Here is a 12944-nt window from a genome sequence, read left to right as displayed (position 1 = left end):
GCACGTGGCACTGGTAGCAATCCCGAGATTACTACTTTTGAGGTCCTACTTTTTAATTTAGCTCCTAGCTCCTTAAATTCGTCTCGTAGGACCTCATCCCTTTTTTTACCTATGTCGTTGGTACCAATGTGCACCACGACAACTGGCTGTTCTCCCTCCCTTTTCAGAATGTCCTGCACCCGCTCCGAGACATCCTTGACCCTTGCACCAGGGAGGCAACATACCATCCTGGAGTCTCGGTTGCGGCCGCAGAAACACCTATCTATTCCCCTTATGATTGAATCCCCTCTCACTATCGCTCTCCTACTCTTTTTCCTGCCCTCCTGTGCAACAGAGCCAGCCACGGTGCCATGAACTTGGCTGCTGCTGCCCTCCCCTGATGAGTCATCCCCCTCAACAGCACTCAAAGCGGTGTATCTGTTTTGCAGGGGGATGACCGCAGGGGACCCCTGCACTACCTTCCTTGCACTACTCCTCCTGCTGGTCTTCCATTCCCTAGCTGTCTGTGGATCCTTCTCCTGCGGTAAGACGAACTCGCTACACGTGCTACTCACGTCATTCTCAGCATCGTGGATGCTTCAGAGTGAATCCACCCTCAGCTCCAATTCTGCAACGCGGTCCGTCAGGAGCTGGAGGCGGATACACTTCCCACACACGTAGTCGTCAGGGACACCGGAAGTGTCCCTGAGTTCCCACATGGTACAGGAGGAGCATAACACGTGACCGAGCTCTCCTGCCATGACTTAACCCTTAGATACACTTAAATTGGCAACAACAATGTTACAGTTTACTTACTGATATAAAAAATAAAAAGAAAAGCTACTCACCAATCACCAGCCAATCACTTACCCCCTTGGCTGTGACGTCACCTTTTCATTCCTTTCTACTTCTTTTTTGCCTTCTCTCCCTGCTGTAGCTGCACCGGTCGCCTTTTATAGGCCGCTCCGACACTGCTCCCTCTGGGCCTTTTATAGGCCGCTCCGACACTGCTCCCTCTGGGCCTTTTATAGGTCGCTCCGACACTGCTCCCTCTGGGCCTTTTATAGGCCGCTCCGACACTGCTCCCTCTGGGCCTTTTATAGGCCGCTCCGACACTGCTCCCTCTGGGCCTTTTATAGGCCGCTCCGACACTGCTCCCTCTGGGCCTTTTATAGGCCGCTCCGACACTGCTCTCGCCTCTCACCAACTGCTGCTGGCTGTGGAACACCCGCTGGGCCTTTTATAGGCCGCTCCGACGCTGCTCCCGAATATTGGCCATTGATCTGTATGATTCGCTGCCTATGGTTGCACACTAGCTGGGCGTTGAAGGAATGAAATCCTTTCTGTCCTGGTATAAGGCAGAGTTGACGTGGTGCCCGCAAAGCAATATCCGTGCAGTCAGTGGCACCCTGCACCATGGGGAACCCTGCAATCCCAGCAAAGCCGCATGCTTGCTCAGCCTGCTTGGTCTCTGGCAAGAGGGAATGTAATGTAGTTAGCGCTCTTTGAACAGAGAGCCTCCCTTGTGCAACAGTTGTTGGCAATCTGCAAGATGTTGAAATATCTCCAGCTCCAGCCTGGAAGAAGCTCGATACATAAAAGTTCTTCACAACCACTAGTAATGCTGTTCTTGCCCTGCTCTGAGGTTGTAGTAGGTGGCAGATTCTAGTGAGGACATCCTTACTGAAGTGCAGATGTCTCTCACATTGTTCCTCACTGAGGTTCAGCTTGGAACACCCTGGGCGAATATGGACTCCTGCTGAGAGCCCTTCTCCCCTTCCTACTCCTCCCTCTTCCAGCAGCTTGTCCTGCTCTTTGTGCCCTCTGTACATTCTCCAAGTCATGCTGCATTCCAAGGGGAATGACTACTACTGCACCCATGCCTGGCAGCAAGTGGTTTGTGCCTTGAAGTCATGAAAAAGTCCTTCAGCATCTGCCACACCACTCCCTGTAGACTTTAACAACTTTAAATAGCTACAGAAAGCACCAAGCACTTGCAGAATTGGGGTAACCACCAGTAGAAATCAATCAGCAACTAACCTGCAGGTAGGTGTTGATCCCTTTAAATAGCACTTGGGGGGGGGGGGTGGGGAGGGGTGGTCCTTCCTGATGCTGAGCGCTTGTTCAGCTGTGCAAGGTTAGGAAAGGATGTTAGCTGGAGCATTGAATTCCAAAATGGCACCACTGGCATCAAATCAGCTTTGCATGTTGATTGACATCATAATTTGTCTGCTCTGTATCCTTCCGGTGGACATTCATTGCACGCGTGTGCTATTGTCCTCACCAATATAGCCTCCGGTGCGATTCACCCACAGGCGTTCACGCACGACAAAATGCCATTTTGGAACCAAATGGATTCCTAGCACCGAAAAATACAGGCACTAATGATCCAAATTTTGCACACATTGACTCATCACACTTGGCACTTGGGCCTGTAGCACCCTCTGCTGGTATACACACACAAAATTCGTTCAGCTGAAACTGGAAGAAGCTTTTATTTTGTAAAACTTGCTCCATAACATAATTCAGAAGATAAACTGGGCTGCCAACCCAGCTTCTGCACTCAGAAGAAGATGGCCATTGCATGATTTCCCCAAATTACCGTAGGTTGCTGCTGACAGGCCTCCTGATATTTACTGCAAAGTTTGGCTTTACGAGGACATTAGTGATTTTAATGTCGAGTGGTAGTGAGCCACGATCACCTGAATGTGAGCGAGCTGTAGCTGCAGTTGGCCACAATGAACTGCTGTTTCTCAATATCCTGTTATTTTGCCCATAGGCAGAAACCAATGGAGTCTTCACTTCTCTGTTTATTTTCAAAGGGAGGGGGGGGTCTTAAACAACATTTGTTCCATGTGACCTTTTTGTGACTGAGACCTGTATTAACTGTAGCTGGACTGTATTATGTCACTCTGCAGCTTATGGTATGAGTACTAAACTCATGTGTGTAATACTCAGTACTAGATTCACGAATAAACCCAATAAGGAATTCAAGAGAAACTTCTTTACTCAAAGAGTGGTGAGAATGTGGAACTTGCTACTGCATGGAGCAGTCATGGCAAATAGCAGAGATGCATTTAAACAGAAGCTAGTTATCCGGGAGAAAGAAATAGACGGATATATTGATGGGGTGAGATGAAGTAAGGTGAGGAGGAGTTTCATGTGGAGCATAAACATGGCATAGACCTGTTGGGCCGAATGGCCTGTTTCTGTGCTGTAAATTTTATGTAATTCTACGTAATGCTTTGTCATAAGTTTGCGCCCTTCATAGTTTATGGCTGACACTTAAGTACCACACTGAGGGAGTGTGGAATTGTTGGAGGTGTCATCCTTTGAATCGTTTGCTAAACCAAGTAGACTTAAAAGATCCCAAGCCACACCGCCAAACAGGTTAATTGGCCATTCATTTAATCTACATAACACCAGTGACTGCATAGAAAAGTAATTTATTAGATGTGAAGTGCTTTGGGAAGTCTTGAGGTTGTGATAAAGCATTACTTGAAGGCAAATTCTTTCCTTCATATTCCAACCTCAAAAATAAGGCCATTTCAATCATTTTCATTATAAAGCAGAATTATAAATGTGCAAATGATTCTGGATGACCTTCTTGAATAAATTAGGTTTGCTGTGAGCTGTAATGTGGCCCTCCTGATTTAGATGGTAATAGATGTTCTAATGAAGGTGTTGCTCAGTTCATCAGCTCTCTGGAATATGCCAGAAGAGGGATTTCAGAGCACGACAATGGCAAAACAATGGGGAAAATTGCAGTCACAGGCTTCCTTCGGGCGAGCGCCTCCACTGGAATTTTTTTAACGAAAGTATCTGGTGGTCCCGGAGGAATGTAGAATTGCGGTCGGAGGCCTATTTTTGCAGTCCAGTGTATGGGAACATGTATACCAGGTACATATTCCTATCCTGGGATCATGTGAGCCTGGACCACAAATTAACATCTAGTATTCTAATTGATAATGAGCTCCATTTATTCACATGCCAGACACGAGACTCCTTAAGCAATTGCTCTCTGCGGAGCTCCTTCACCGCAAACGAGCCAAAGGTGGGCAGAGGAAACGTTACAAGGACACCCTCAAAGCCTCCCTGATAAAGTGCAACATCCCCACTGACACCTAGGAGTCCCTGGCCGAAGACCACCCTAGGTGGAGAAAGTGCATCTGGGAGGGCGCTGAGCTCTTCGAATATAAAGGCTGTGAATGTGAAGAGGTCAGTGCAGGCAGCAGAAGGAGTGTGTGGTAAATCAGTCCCACCTCCCCCAGACTAATATCTGTCCTACTTGTGATAGGGTCTGTGGCTCCCATATTGGACTGTTCAGCCACCAAAGATCTCACTTTAGGAGTGGAAGCAAGTCTTCCTCGATTCCGAGGGATTATCTATGATGATTTGCTCGAACTCCCCTTACTATCAAAGAGAATACCCCCAAAAAACAAGAAACATAACACAATAAATTACAAAAAAATTTAAAATTAATTGAAATTGAATGTAATTAAATGTTTTAGAAAAAAAACATTTAAAAATATTTTTTAAACATGTTTTAATAGGGTTAAAAATAAACTTGCCTTAATGGACATGGTTTTTAATATAAAAATGAGTGATTAAATGTAATTTTTCTATGTTTTAAAACTTACGCAGGTAAAAGTAGGCTATAGGCTATAAAGAATATGAAGGACATTCGCTGGGCAAATAGCCCAAATCTCTGCTGTGCGGGTGTCCTTGACATTTTGACAGATCGCAAAAGCCAGTTCTTGGTGCATGAGCATTGCACGCTGAGAACCAGCATTTGCGAGACCTCTTCAGGTGTGTGTGCACATTGTATGCACCCGGAGAGGCCACAACTTTCAGCCTCATATGTTTAGAATTTAAATTATGACTTCTTTTTGGGCTGAAACTTACCTTAAAGTCAGCGGAAGGTCCATACAGGCCAGCATTGGAGTACTAATCTTTACAAGCCAGGTGTTTTGAGTGTTTGATGGGACAGTGTAGAGGGAGCTTTACTCTGTATCTAATCCCGTGCTGTACCTGCCCTGGGAGTGTTTGATGGGACAGTGTAGAGGGCGTTTTACTCTGTATCTAACCCCCTGTACCTGCCCTGGGAGCGTTTGATGGGACAGTGTAGAGGGAGCTTTACTCTGTATCTAACCCCCTGTACCTGCCCTGGGAGTGTTTGATGGGACAGTGTAGAGGGAGCTTTACTCTGTATCTAACCCCGTGCTGTACCTGCCCTGGGAGTGTTTGATGGGACAGTGTAGAGGGAGCTTTACTCTGTATCTAACCCCGTGCTGTACCTGCCCTGGGAGTGTTTGATGGGGTTGTGTAGAGGGAGCTTTATTCTGTATCTAACCCCGTGCTGTACCTGCCCTGGGAGTGTTTGATGGGGCTGTGTAGAGGGAGCTTTATTCTATATCTAACCCCATGCTGTACCTGCCCTGGGAGTGTTTGATGGGACAGTGTAGAGGGAGCTTTATTCTATATCTAACCCCATGCTGTACCTGCCCTGGGAGTGTTTGATGGAGCAGTGTTGAGGGAGCTTACTCAGTATCTAACTCATGCCTGCCCTGGGAGTGTTTGGGACAGTGTAGAGGGAGCTTTACTCTGTATCTAACCTGTGTTGTACTTGTCCGAGCAGTGCTTGATGGAGTAGTGGAGAGGGAGCTTTACTCTGTGTCTAACCCATGCTGAACCTGAGCTGGAAATTGCAGCTCATCCACAGGTAAAGCTGACAATTGGGCGACTCCGAGGCTACTGACAACCTGGGAACATGGTATCCAATGAAGGGTCCCATCTGAAATATTAATCTGCCTTTCTATTTCAGACATTGAGTGATCTGTACAATTCCTTTTTTTATTTCAAATTGTCATCATTCATGGTTTTTATACCTAGGAGCATAGGTTGATGTGATTCCAGTGTTTCGCACTGATTAGATCGTTTTCTCCCTCCTCCTTTTCCTATCCCACAACATGTTCCATCAAGGCTTCACAATAACGTGGTCCTTTTAGTTACACCACAGGTACAATTAATTAAGAAGTGTAATGTGTAATTTGATGCAGTCAGGCTGCAGACTGAGAGTACAGCTTTGAAGTTGTCGACTGAAGTTTTCACCATCTCTCCTGAAGGCATTGGTAAGTGCCAAATTTACGAGTTGGGCCTCTTGTACAACCCCACTTGATAGTGTTAACTGCATCGAATTACACATTCCAGGCAAAGTGTTGGGTGATTATTGTCTTCTTGCTTCCTGTCGGTGCAACTACATATCTTGCTAATTGCACTGGGTGGTGTCGCTAAATGCAACCTAAAAATTAAAGCATAATGAGCCTCATTCCCTCCCATGGAAAACCTCTGTTTAGTTTATCAAGTGAATAGCTGAGCCCTTGGAACCAGGAAGACTGTAGAGGCATTAACAAGAGGGCACAAATGTGAGATAATCACTATTATAAGTAAGGGGGAGTTTAGAAAAAAATGTCTTTACACAGAGGGTAGTTAGTGATAGGTCCTTACTACACAGTATAAATGCACACGAGGCCCATGCTTGAGAGAAGGTCAGTCTGTGACCTGTCCTTTATTCCTTAGCACTCAAGTGATGAAGGTGGGTGGAGCTTCCCCTTTTGTACCTGAAGGTCCAGGTTAGGAGTGTCTCCCACCTAGTGGTCATTGTTCTCACGGTGTACAACTTAGGTCAGATTATACATGGGTTACAATGCTGGTTGAATACATGACATCACTTTCCCCCCCATTATTGGGATCACAGGTTGAGTCTCTCTGGTGGTTTACGCTCCCTTGTAGAGCGCCTGAGTTGGGGCTCCGGTTGTTGGGCGCTGGCCTGAGTGTCTGCTGTTTGCGGTGCCTCAGGCCTGTCCGGACTGCCCACAGTGACTGGGCTCTCCTTCCTTTGGTTCCGGTGTTTGGTCCCCTGTGGTGGAGTGAACTCTATATCGTGTTCTTCCTCTGCTTCTTCTATGGGGTTGCTGAACCTCCTTTTTGTTTGATCCACATGTTTGCGGCAGATTTGTCCATTGGTAAGTTTAACTACCAGAATCCTATTTCCCTCTTTGGCAACCACAGTGCCTGCGAGCCATTTGGGCCCTGCAGTGTAGTTGAGGACAAAAACAGGATCATTTACATCAATACATCGCGCCCTCGCATTCCTGTCATGGTAGTCATATTGTGACTGGCGTCTGCTCTCGACAATTTCTTTCATGGTGGGGTGTATAAGGGATAATCGGGTTTTGAGCGTCCTTTTCATTAGCAGCTCTGCGAGTGGAACCCCTGTGAGCGAGTGTGGTCGGGATCTATAGGCCAACAGGAGGCATGATAAGCGGGTTTGTAGGGAACCCCCTTGGAATCTGAGCATCCCCTGTTTGATTATCTGCACTGCTCGTTCTGCCTGGCCGTTTGAGGCTGGCTTGAACGGTGCCGTTCTAACATGGTTAATTCCATTGCCTGCCATGAAGTCCTGGAATTCAGTGCTTGTGAAGCACGGGCCATTGTCGCTGACCAAGATGTCCGGTAGACCGTGGGCGGCGAACATTGCCCGTAGACTTTCTACCGTGGCAGAGGATGTGCTTGAATTTAAAATGTCACACTCGATCCATTTGGAGTAGGCGTCTACTACAACCAAAAACATTTTCCCCATGAAAGGACCTGCGTGTAGTCCACATGGATGCGTGACCAAGGCTTGGCGGGCCATGGCCAGGGGCTAAGTGGGGCTTCCCTGGGCGCATTGCCCAGCTGGGCACACGTGTTGCACCTGTGAACACTAAGTTCCAGATCTGCATCTATCCCTGGCCATAAAAGTATGACCTGGCAATTGCCTTCATCATGACAATGCCCGGGTGCCCATTGTGGAGTTCTCTGATGAACACCTCTCTGCCCATCTGGGGCATGACTACCCGGTTTCCCCACAGTAGGCAATCGGCCTGAATCGAGAGTTCATCCTTGCGCCTGTGAAATGGTTTAAATTCCTCAGGGCATGCCCTGTACGTGGCTGCCCAGTCCCCATTCAGGACACATTTCTTGACTAGAGACAATAGCGGGTCTCTGTTTGTCCAGACTTTAATCTGACGGGCTGTCACGGGTGAGCCTTCGCTTCCGAAAGCTTCAGCAGCCATGACCATCTCAGCACCATGCTCGGTAGCCCCCTCAGTGGTGGCTAATGGAAGCCTGCTGAGTGCATCGGCGCAGTTTTCGGTGCCCGGTCTGTGCCGAATTGTATATTCATAGGCAGCTAACGTGAGTGCCCACCTCTGTATGCGGGCCGATGCGTTTGCATTTATGGCCATGTTGTCGGCCAAAAGGGACGTTAGGGGTTTGTGATCTGTCTCCAGCTCAAATTTCCTGCCAAACAGGAACTGGTGCATTTTCTTTACCGCATATACACATGCGAGCGCCTCCTTTTCTACCATCCCGTAGCCCCTTTCTGCCTGGGACAGACTCCTGGAGACATAAGCTACCGGCTGTAATTGACCCTTGGCATTGACATGCTGCAACACACGCCCGACACCATAGGACGACGCATCGCACGTTAACACAAGTTTCTTACATGGGTCATATAGCGTTAACAGATTGTTGGAACATAACAAATTGTGTGCTCTATTAAAAGCCCTTTCCTGGCTGTCCCCCACAGACCCATTCGCGACCTTTGCGTAGGAGCACGTGTAGCGGCTCTAGCAGCGTGCTCAATTTGGGAAGAAAGTTACCAAAATAGTTCAGGAGCCCCAGGAACGAACGCAGCTCCGTTGTGTTACGGGGTCTGGGTGCTCTCTGGATCGCTTCCGACTTGGATGCAGTAGGGCTGATCCCGTCTGCTGCTACCCTCATCCCCAGGAATTCTACCTCTGGAGCTAGGAAGACGCACTTCGCCTTTTTCAGTCGCAGACCTACCCGGTCCAGTCTGCGTAGCACCTCCTCCAGGTTGTGGAGGTGTTCTTCAGTATTGTAACCCGTAATGAGGATGTCGTCCTGAAAAACCACCGTCCCTGGAATCGACTTGAGGAGGCTTTCCATATTTCGTTGGAAGATCGCGGCGGCCGAGCGAATCCCGAACGGACATCTGTTGTACTCAAACAACCCCTTGTGTGTCGTGATGGTGGTCAGCTTCTTCGACTCACTCGCCAGCTCCTGGGTCATGTAAGGTGAGGTCAGGTCCAATTTTGAAAAAAGTTTACCACCGGATAGCGTCGCAAAGAGGTCCTCCGCTCTCGGTAGCGGGTACTGGTCTTGGAGTGACACCCGATTGATGGTGGCCTTGTAATCGCCACATATCCTGACCGACCCATCCGCCTTGAGTACCGGCACAATCGGGCTCGCCCAGTCACTGAATTTGACTGGCGAGATGATGCCTTCCCTCAGCAGGCGGTCCAATTCGCCTTCTATCTTTTCCCGCATCACGTACGGCACCGCTCTGGCCTTGTGGTGTACTGGTCTGGCGTCCGGGTTTATGTGAATCACTACCTTGGCCCTCATGAAAGTGCCAATGCCGGGTTGAAATAATGAGTCAAATTTGTCCAGGATCTGTGAGCATGATACTCGCTCCACAGAGGACATTGCATTGACATCGCCCCATTTCCAGTTCATGGCAGCAAGCCAACTCCTCCCCAGTAGTGCAGGACCGTGCCCCGGGACAATCCAGAGTGGCAACCTGTTCTCCGAATCTTTGTGGGTCATGACTACCGTGGCACTGATCTGCTTTGTGATCTGCTTTGTGTAAGTCCGTAGCTGTGCGTCAATCGGCGATAATTTTGGCCTCCTGGCCTTGGATGCCCACAACTTTTCGAACTGTTTGATACCCATCAGGAACTGGCTGGCACCCGTGTCTAACTCCATTGATACTGGGATGCCATTGAGGAGCACTTTCATCATTATCGGTGGCGTCCTGGTGTATGAACTGTATACGTGCTCCACATGAACTCGCTGAACTTCAGCTTCCAGCGATTTCCCCCAGTGTCCATTTCTGCAATTTCTGCAGGTATTTTGCTCATCTCTGCAAACTCCGGCTGAATGTATGCCTCCACGCCTCCAGCATGAGTTGCGGTTTGAAACAAAAGGTCCCTTGCCAGTCGATCGTCCCTGACTGCCCCTGTTATTGTCCTTGAGTGCACCATTAACAGGTGTTGATGGCCCCATTACTGGCCGCATTGCCCCTTGCAATGGTGTGAATTGCCGTGCAGCTTGCCATTGTCTCTGTCGAACTCCCCCTCTGGGTTCGATTACATGTTGGGGCATGCCTGACTGCCCTTGTCTGCCTGGAGAACTGTGTGCTGCTTTAACAATGTTGAATCTCTGTCCCAACCATTCCTTAACACAGTACCTCTCGTCTGTTCTGCTAGTGGCCATGATCGCGTGGTTTCAATCCCAGTTTCTTGTCGTCATTGATACGTCCTTACTACACAGTATAAATGCACATGAGGCCCATGCTTGCAAGAAGGTCAGTCTGTGACCTGTCCTTTATTCCTTAGCACTCAAGTGATGAAGGTGGGTGGAGCTTCCCCTTTTATACCTGAAGGCCCAGGTTAGGAATGTCTCCCACCTAGTGGTCAGTGTTCTCACGGTGTACAACTTAGGTCAGATTATACATGGGTTACAATGCTGGTTGAATACATGACAGTTAGAATATGACTTTCACTGATACAAACCATTGTTGAAGCAGATAGTTGCTTGAAAAGCAAAATATTAAATGGTATGAGGAGTCAACAGGAGAGTGGGATTAGATTAGGTGGTTCAAGTGCGGGGGGGGGGGGAATAATCAGCACGGACTGGTCTGTTTCTGTGCTGTAACATTCTGTGATTCCAAGGGCCCAAGTTCTATCCTGTAAGTCTGTCCTGAGGTAGCTGCTCTCGGCCAGGGAACTGTAAGGGTGCTACAATTGGCCACACAGCCCTGGATGAAAGAGGGGAATATCCGCCAGAGTTACCACTATTGATCGCTATTGGGTGACTCTTTCTGGAAAGGAGAGTAGTTTAGTTGTGATGCCCTCATGGTAAAATATGCTGACAACATTCACTGTCTAGGATCATGAGGACGACCACTTGGTTGAGGTAGTGAAGGACATCTGATGCCTGTGGGTCCAGATTGCAGCAAGAACCCATACATATTGAACAGCGGAGAAATTTACACACACAAGATATTTTTCTTGAGGTGATTTGCTTGAATGTGCACGCGAGGTGATGACCTTAAGCTGGATCTGATGGGGAGATGAAACAAGCCCCAGAGTTAGGAGTTCTCATCTTTCAAATTATTTTCAAAACTAGCAAAGTTTTATTTGCAAGGAAATCTGATCTCTAGCCACTTTACGCAATGTGCAGGTTCTCACCACCCATCATAAAAACACTAGAACATAAGAAATAGGAGAAGCAGTAGGCCATTTGGCCCTTCGCACCTGCTCCACCATTCAACAAGATCATGGCTGATCCAAAGATTCACAACCCTTTGAGTGAAGAAATTTCTCCTCATCTCAGTCCTAAATGGCTGACTGTGACTGTGACCCTGTGTTCTAGATTCCCCAGCCAAGGGAAACAATTTTTCAGCATTAACCCTGTCAACCTCCCATAGAATTTGATATGTTTCAATTAGATCACCTCTCATTCCTCTGACCTCTAGGGAATATAAACCTAGTCTACTCAATCTCTTCTCATAGGGCAATCCTCTCATCCCAGGAATCAGTCTAGTGAACCTTTGTTGCACTCCCTCTAAGGCAAGTATGTCTTGCCTTTGGTAAAGAGACCAGAACTGTACACAGTACTCCAGGTGTGGCCTCACCAATGCAATCGTAGTAAGTCTTCTTTACTCTTATACTCTAATCCATTTGTAACAAAAGCTAAATTGCCATTTCCTTTCCTAATTGCTTGCTGTACCTACATGTTAACTTTCTGTGATTCATGTACAAGGATACCCAGGGAAGTGTGAAGTCATCCACTTTGTATGAAATGTATGCAAACTTTCCCGGTCTCTTGCCATTCAAGAAATATTCTGCTTTTTTGTTTTTCCTGCCAAAGTGGATGTTTTCACACTTCCCCACATTGTATTCCATTTGCCATGTTCGTGTCCACTCAGTCAACCTGTCTATATATCTCTGCGTCCTCACAACTTCCTTTCCCACTTAATTTTGTATCATCAGCAAACTTGGATACATTACACTCAATCCCTTCATTAATATAGATCGCAAATAGCTGCGGACCAATCACTGATCCTTTTGGTACCCCGCTAGTTCTAGCTCTGCCAAGCCCATGTGGTGGCTGGTGTGCAACGGTCGCTGCATGTTAAAAAAATCCACGCACAGGCATCTTCCTTCAAGATTTAGTTCGGACCTGGAATTTTAGGTCCATCATTGAAACACCTGTGAACTTTTTGACCTGGAAGAAAGTCATCCTCGATTCGAGGGACTGCCTATGATGATGTGTTACAGCCCGCCAATCCAAAAAAGTCCCATTTAGTTCTACTCCCTATTTTCTATCTATTAACGATCCCTGTTAATATATTACCCCAATCCCATGAGTCCTAATTTTGTGTGATAACTTCTTGTGTGGCACCTTATCGAATGCTTTTTGAAAATCCAAATATACTCCATCAACTGGTTCCCCCTTTTCCATCCTACTAGTTACATCTTCAAAAAAAACCTCAGATTTGTCAAACACAATTTCCATTTCATAAAACCATGCTAACTCTACCTAATATTACGATTTTCTAAGTGCCCTGTTACCATGTCCCTAATAATAGATTCTAGCCTGTTACTGATGTCAGGCTAACTAGCCTATAGTTCCCCGTTTTTTTCTCTTCCTCTCTTAAATAGCGGTGTTATGTTTGCTGCCTTCCAATCCTTGGGGACTTTTCTAGAATCTAGGGAATTCTGGAAGATTAAAACCAGTGCATCCACTATCTCTGCGGCTACCTCTTTTAAAACCCTAGGATACAGGTCATCAGATCCAGGGGATTTGTCGACACTTAGTCCCATTAATTTCTC

The sequence above is a fragment of the Pristiophorus japonicus genome, chromosome 15, assembly GCF_044704955.1.
Source record: "Pristiophorus japonicus isolate sPriJap1 chromosome 15, sPriJap1.hap1, whole genome shotgun sequence".
Classification (NCBI taxonomy): domain Eukaryota; kingdom Metazoa; phylum Chordata; class Chondrichthyes; family Pristiophoridae; genus Pristiophorus; species Pristiophorus japonicus.
The sequence above is the reverse complement of the archived record's forward strand: the minus strand, read 5'-3'. Positions refer to the sequence as shown.